Source organism: Trichechus manatus, unplaced genomic scaffold, assembly GCF_000243295.1.
Source record: "Trichechus manatus latirostris isolate Lorelei unplaced genomic scaffold, TriManLat1.0 scaffold00281, whole genome shotgun sequence".
In the NCBI taxonomy this organism is placed as follows: domain Eukaryota; kingdom Metazoa; phylum Chordata; class Mammalia; order Sirenia; family Trichechidae; genus Trichechus; species Trichechus manatus.
Genome location: NW_004444217.1, coordinates 1,624,612 through 1,631,705, shown reverse-complemented (window position 1 = coordinate 1,631,705; position 7,094 = coordinate 1,624,612).

Genomic DNA, 7,094 nt, shown 5'->3' with positions numbered 1-7,094 from the left:
GAAGTCCTGAGTTAACCCCTTTTAAAAGGGTATTGGTGCAATAGATGGTAATTGATAAAACCGAGTATTCATACTCTTTGTATTGTATTGTGCTAGGGAATGTAATGATAAACCAAACCAAAACCAAACATGTTGCCATCTAGTTGATTCCAAGTCATAGCAACCGTACAGGACAGAGTGGAACTGCCCCTTAGCATTTCCAAGGAGTGACTGGTGGATTCAAACTGCAGACCTTTTGGTTTGGTCAGCAGCCGAGCTCTTAACCACTCCGCCACCAGGGCTCCCAGGTAAAATATAGACAGAAGAATTTTACATTTCTTAGAAAATTCTAAGATTTGGATTTGTAAAAAATATTAAAAAGGTGTTATCACAAAATATTGCATAAAACAATAGGGCCTTACTAACTGGTACAGTTTTCATAATAAAATTGTGAGACTCATTTTGTTTTATTATATTTTGTTTTACTTTAGTTTATTGTTAGATTCACTCCCTATTTCTCCTCCAATTCCCACCCCTGCCACTAATTGTTAACATTCACCACATTTTATTTCTATCTTTTTATCTCTATGTGTGTAAATTGAGAGCAAGCTGTAGACATTGGACACTTCATCCCCAAATACTTCAGTGTGTATCTCCTTAGAACAAGAACATTCTCCTGCAATGATCATAGCACAATTGTCATTGAGTAGACTTACCACTGACACACTGCTCTTATTTTATGTAGTTAAATGTTTAAATTTCCCCAATTATCCCTATTATGAACCCTGGTGGCACGATGATTAAGCACTCGCTGCTAACCAAAAAGTCAGGATTTCAAACCCACCAGCAGCTCTTCGGGAGAAAAGATCTGGCGATCTACTCCTGCACAGATTTCAGCCTAGGAAAGCCTATAGGGCATTACCACCAAGAGAAGAGCTGAGAGGAGAGTGTGTCCTGTGTAATTGGCCTATGTGTTGTAAATCCTAATCTCTGCCTGTGATTATCAAAACAGCCTGGTACTGGCACAATAATAGATACATAGACCAATGGAAAAGAAGTGAGAATCCAGAAGTGAATTCATCCACTTTGAGGAACTGATATTTGACAAAGGTCCAAAGTCCACTAATTGGGGAAAAGACAGTCTCTTTAACAAATTGTGCTGGCATAAGTGGATATCCAGCTGCAAAAAATTGAAATAAGACCCATACCTCACACCAAGCACAAAAACTAACTCAATATTGATCAAAGATCTAAATATAAAATATAAAACAGTAAATATTATGTAAGAAAAATAGGGACAATGCTGGGAGCATAAACAGAATACAAAACATTACTAACAGTGCACAAGCACCAGAAGAGAAACTAGATAACCGGGAGCTCCTAAAAATCAGACACTTAGGCTCATCAAAAGACTTCACCAAAAGAGTCAAAAGACAACCTACAGACTGGGAAAAAAATTTTTCGCTATAACAAATCCCATCAGCATCTAATCTCTAAAATCTACAAGATACTGCAAAACCTCAACAACAAAAAGACAAATAACCCAATTAAAAATCGGCAAAGGATATGAACAGGCACTTCACCGAAGAAAACATTCAGGGGACTACCAGATACATGAGGAAATTGCTCACGATCATTAGCCATTAGAGAAACGCAAATCAAAACTACAATGAGATAGCATCTCACCCCAACAAGGCTAGCATTAATCCAAAAAACACAAAATAATCAATGTTGGAGAGGTTGTGGAGAGACTAGAACACTTATACACTGCTGCTGGGAATGCAAAGTGGTACAACCACCACTTTGGAAATCGATTTGGCGCTTCCTTATAAAGCTAGAAGTAGAAGCACCATAAGATCCAGCAATCCCACTCCTTGGAATATATCCTAGAGACATAAGAGCCATCACACAAATAGATATATGCACACCAACGTCCATTGCAGCACTGTTCACAGCAGCAAAAGGATAGAAACAACCTAGGTGCTCATCAATGGATGAATGGATAAACAAATTATGGTATATCCACACAATGGAATACTGCACAATGATAAAGAATAATGATGAATCTATGAAACATCTTATAACATGGGTGAATCTGGAAGGCATTATGCTGAGTGAAATTTGTCAGTCACAAAAGGACAAATATTGTATAAGACCACTATTACAGGAATTCAATAAAAGGTTTAAACACAGAAGAAAACATTCTTTGATGATTACGAGGGTGGGGAGGGGGAGAGAGAGGTATTCACTAACTAGATAGTAGACAAGAACTATCTTAGGTGAAGGGAAGGACAACACACAATACAGGGGAAGTCAGCACAACTAGACTAAACCAAAAGCTAAGAAGTTTCCTGAATAAAACCAAACACTTTGAGGGACAGAGTAGCAAGGGCAGCGATCTGGGGACTATGATTTCAGGGGACATCTAGGTCATTTGGCATAACAAAGTTTATTAACAAGATGTTCTGCACCCCGCTTTGGTGAGTGGTGTTTGGGGTCTTAAAAGCTAGTGAGCGGCCATCTAATATGCATCAATTTGTCCCAGCCCACCTGGAGCAAAGGAGAAGGGAGAACACCAAAGACACAAGGAAAATATTAGCCCAAGAGACAAAAGCGCCACATAAACCAGAGACTACATCAACCTGAGAATAGAAGAATGGAGCCTGGCTACCACCAATGACCACCCTAACAAGGAACGCAACAGAAAGTCCCTAACAGAGCAGGAGAAAAGTGGGGTGCAGAACTCAAATTCTAGTAAAAAAACCAGACTTAATGATCTGACTGAGACTGGAGGAACCCCAGAAGGCATGGGCCCCGGACTCTCTGTCAATCCAGAACTAAAACCATTCCTGAGGCCAACTCTTCAGACAAAGATTGGACTGGACTGTGGGACATAAAATGATACATGAGACTAAATGGGCAGGTCCTGTCTGGGGGAGAGATGAGAAAGCAGAGAGGGTGAGGAGCTGGTTGAATGGGCATAGGAAATCAGTGGTGGAAAGGATTAGTGTGCTGTCACAGTACAGGGAGAGCAACTAGGGTCACATAACAATGTATGTATAAAGTTTTGTATGAGAAACTAAAAAGAAAAAAGAAATGGTGATATCTAAGTTTATCCATGAAACAGATAAGGAGAGTTTTAAGAAGTGCAACCTCTGAAAAATGGATCAAATGAACTCATATAGCATACTGGATATGTCTGTAAATAAACATATTACATGGAAAAAAAGAATTGATTTAAATAAGACATGGTTGTGCTAGTGTGTATTTGCGTATGAATTAGTATATCATTGTGGCGATGTTATAATACTTTGAGGAGTTCCTCACATCTTGGTTCGAGGTTCATTTTCTGTTATATGAAACTCTTCCCCTAGACAATCTCGTTCTCATCTGGAAGCTAATGAATTGCAAACTTATGTACCCAGTTCATATTGCTTCATTACGTTCCAGATATGAACATCTAACTGCCAACTAACTATTTCAAAAGCACCTCAATCTAATATGTCCAAACTGACATCAGGATCTTACCCTTCAAACATGGTTCTCTTTCAATGTACTCTGTCCCTCTGAACACTATCATCTCTCCTCCAGTAGTTTAAGGCCTAAACGTAGATGTTCTGTTTGAAATCTTCCTTCTCCCTTACCTTCCATTTTCAATTCAGTACCAAGTCCTCTGAATCTACCTCCTAAATCTCTCTCAAATCTGTCTGCTTCTCTCAAACTCTATTGCTACTACCCTAGTGAAAGCTCATGTCAGACTTCTCTACATTTAAGATCTTTATGTATATTAACTTACTTAGCCCTTACGCTATGAGGCTGATACTATGATTAGCATCATTTCACATGTGTTGTAATATGTTTAATATCTCACAACCAGCAAGGGACAAGTTGAAGTTTGAAACTGGTCTATTGAGTTCCTGAGTCTATGCCCTTACATGTATTATACAGTAGTGCCTGATCTAGAGAAACAAATATTTTATTGGCCTTAGATTCTACGAAAAATGGAAAAATATTTCCATCTGCATTGTCTCAAAAGTCTTCAATTCAACCTTATAAAATAGAAAGTAATTCTTTTTCACATTAAATTTCCTTAGATTATGACTCTGAGCAAGATGGAGAATATAACAGTCAAATCTTAGTTCCCTCAAGTTCTTTCAACAGAGAACTAAGGTAATGCAGTCCTGATCTATTTCTTTCTATATACTGATACTCGACTTAATGGAGGGACAGAGTTAAAGAAACTCGAGGAATGAAGACTTAGCATGCTCTTAGATTGTGTATGTCATACATCAGCTCTCTCAAGTAAGCCTTGGACAAGTGCTGCTTCACAGTCTATTGTGGTTGAACCCTCTGACACATGCCTGAAGTGTAGCTCTTCCACCACTGTTGATTACAGAAGTCTCCATGTGATTTACATTCCAGATGGACTGGAGGCAACGTAACATCACGTTTTGAAAACTGAGGAGACTGACCTGTGTTACCTCCCAGAGTCCATTCCAAATTGACACAAGGTGGACTCCATGACAGTCTGCAGATATATTTAATTGTCTGCTTTATTTTAAAGTAACTTAATTTTTTTGGCTATGTTCTACATTAGGATACTATGGATAAGTTTAAAATCAAAATCTCTATAGTTTGGTTGATATCATACCTAGAGTTACAAAGACTTGAACTACACTAAATTTCTTGGAGGAAATATCTTGTTTTCTCTCCAGAGTAATGGGTACTTTGAAAAAATCAACAATGTATACCCTCTCTCCTGATGTCATGTCTTCATCTGTTACTGAATCTCCTGCCTGTTACTAAGTCTACTGGCCTTGATGCCTGCCATTTTAGGAGCTTCAGTTGGGAGACCATCTTTTAACAACTGTTGAAAACACTGGTTGTTGCTTTTCCCTCAGCTCTAGAGTCTGCTGAAGCATGAAGCAGCTCTCAATAGCTTTCTTTACCATTACTTGTGGCAACTCTCAGCAGATGCTTTCCATTGAGTTGGCTCCCCTGGTCTCTCACATTCTCTAGCAGCTTCTAGGTTACTGAGGTGCTCTTTAGTTTATTGTCTCTATACAATTCACAACTCAAAATGAGAAGAAACAGCTGCAAACATCCATTAATAATTGGAACATGGAATGTACAAAGTATGTATCTAGGAATATTGAAAGTGGTCAAAAATAAAATGGAACGCACAAAGATCGACATCCTAAGCATTGGTGAGCTGAAATGGACTGGTATTGGCCATTTTGAATCAGACAGTCTTATGGTCTACTATGCCAGGAATGGCAATTTAACAGGAATGGCACTGTATACATCATCAAAAAGAACGTTTCAAGATCTACCCTGAAGCACAACGTTGTCAGTGATAGGATAATATCCATACACCTACAAGGAAGACCAGTTAAGTCGACTATTATTAAAATTTATGCACCAACCACTAAGACCAAAGATGAAGAGATTGAAGACTTTCACCATCTTCTGCAGTCTGACATTGATCGAACATGCAGTCAGGATTGATAATTACTGGTGATTGGAATGAGAAAGTTGTAAACAAAAAAGAAGGATCGGTAGTTGAAAAATATGGCCTTGGTGATAGAAACGATGCCGGAGACAGCATGATAGAATTTTGCACGACCAAAGACTTTTTCATTGCAAATACCTTTTCTCACCAACATAAACAGCAACTATACACATGGACCTCGCCAGATGGAATACACAGGAATCAAATCGACTGCATCTGTGGAAACAGATGATGGAAAAGCTCAATATCATCAGTCAGAACAAGGCCAGGGGCCGACTGCAGAACAGACCATCAATTCCTTATATGCAAGTTCAAGTTGAAACTGAAGAAAATTAAAACAAGTCCAAGAGAGCTAAAGTATGACCTCGAGTATATCCCACCTGAATTTACAGACCATCTCAAGAATAGATTTGACACGTTGAACACTAATAACCAAAGACTAGATGAGTTGTGGAAGGACATCGTACATGAAGAAACCAAGAGGTCATTAAAAAGACAGGAGAGAAAGAAAAGACCAAAATGCATGTCAGAAGAGACTCTGAAACTTGCTCTTGAGTGTCGAACAGCTAAAGCAAAAGGAAGAAATGATGAAATAAAAGAACTGAACAGAAGATTTCAAAGGGCAGTTTGAGAAGACAAAGTAAAGTATTATAATGACATGTACAGAGATCTGGAGATAGAAAATCAAAAGGGAAGAACATACTCAGCGTTTCTCAAGTTGAACGAACTGAGGAGAAAATTTAAGCCTCGAGTTGTAATCACGAAGGATTCTGTAGTGTAAATATTAAACAATGCAGGAAGCATCAAAAGAAGATGGAAAGAATACACAGAGTCATTATACCAAGAAGAACTGGTTAACGTAAAACCATTTCAAGAGGTAGCATATGATCAGGAATCGATGGTACTGAAGGAAGAAGTCCAAGCTGCACAGAAGGCATTGGCGAAAAACAAGGCTCCAGGAGTTGATGGAATATCAATCGAGATGTTTCAACAAATGCATGCAGCACTGGAAGTGCTCACTCATCTATGCCAAGAAATTTGGAAGAGAGGTTCCTGGCCAACTGACTGGGAGAGATCCATATTTATGCCTATTCCCAAGAAATGTGATCCAACCGAATGCGGAAATTACCGAACAATATCATTAATATCACAAGTCAGTAAAATTTTTCTGAAGATCATTCAAAAAGAGCTGCAGCAGCATATTGACAGGGAACTGCCAGAAATTCAGGCCAGATTCAGAAAAGAATGTGGAACCAGGGATATCATTGCTGATGTCAGATAGAGTCTGGCTGAAAGCAGAGGATATCAGAAAGATATTTACCTGTGTTTTATTGACTATGCAAAGGCATTCAACTGTGTGGATAATAATAAATTATGGATAACATTGTGAAGAATGGGAATTCCAGAATACTTAATTGTGCTCATACGGAACCTGTACATAGATCAAGAGGCAGTCATTGGAACAAAACAAGAGGATACTACGTGGTTTAAAGTCAGGAAAGGTGTGCGTCACGGTTGTATCCTTTCACCATACCTATTCAATCTGTATGCTGAGCAAATAATCTGAGTAGCTGGACTATATGAAGAAGAAGGGGGCATCGGG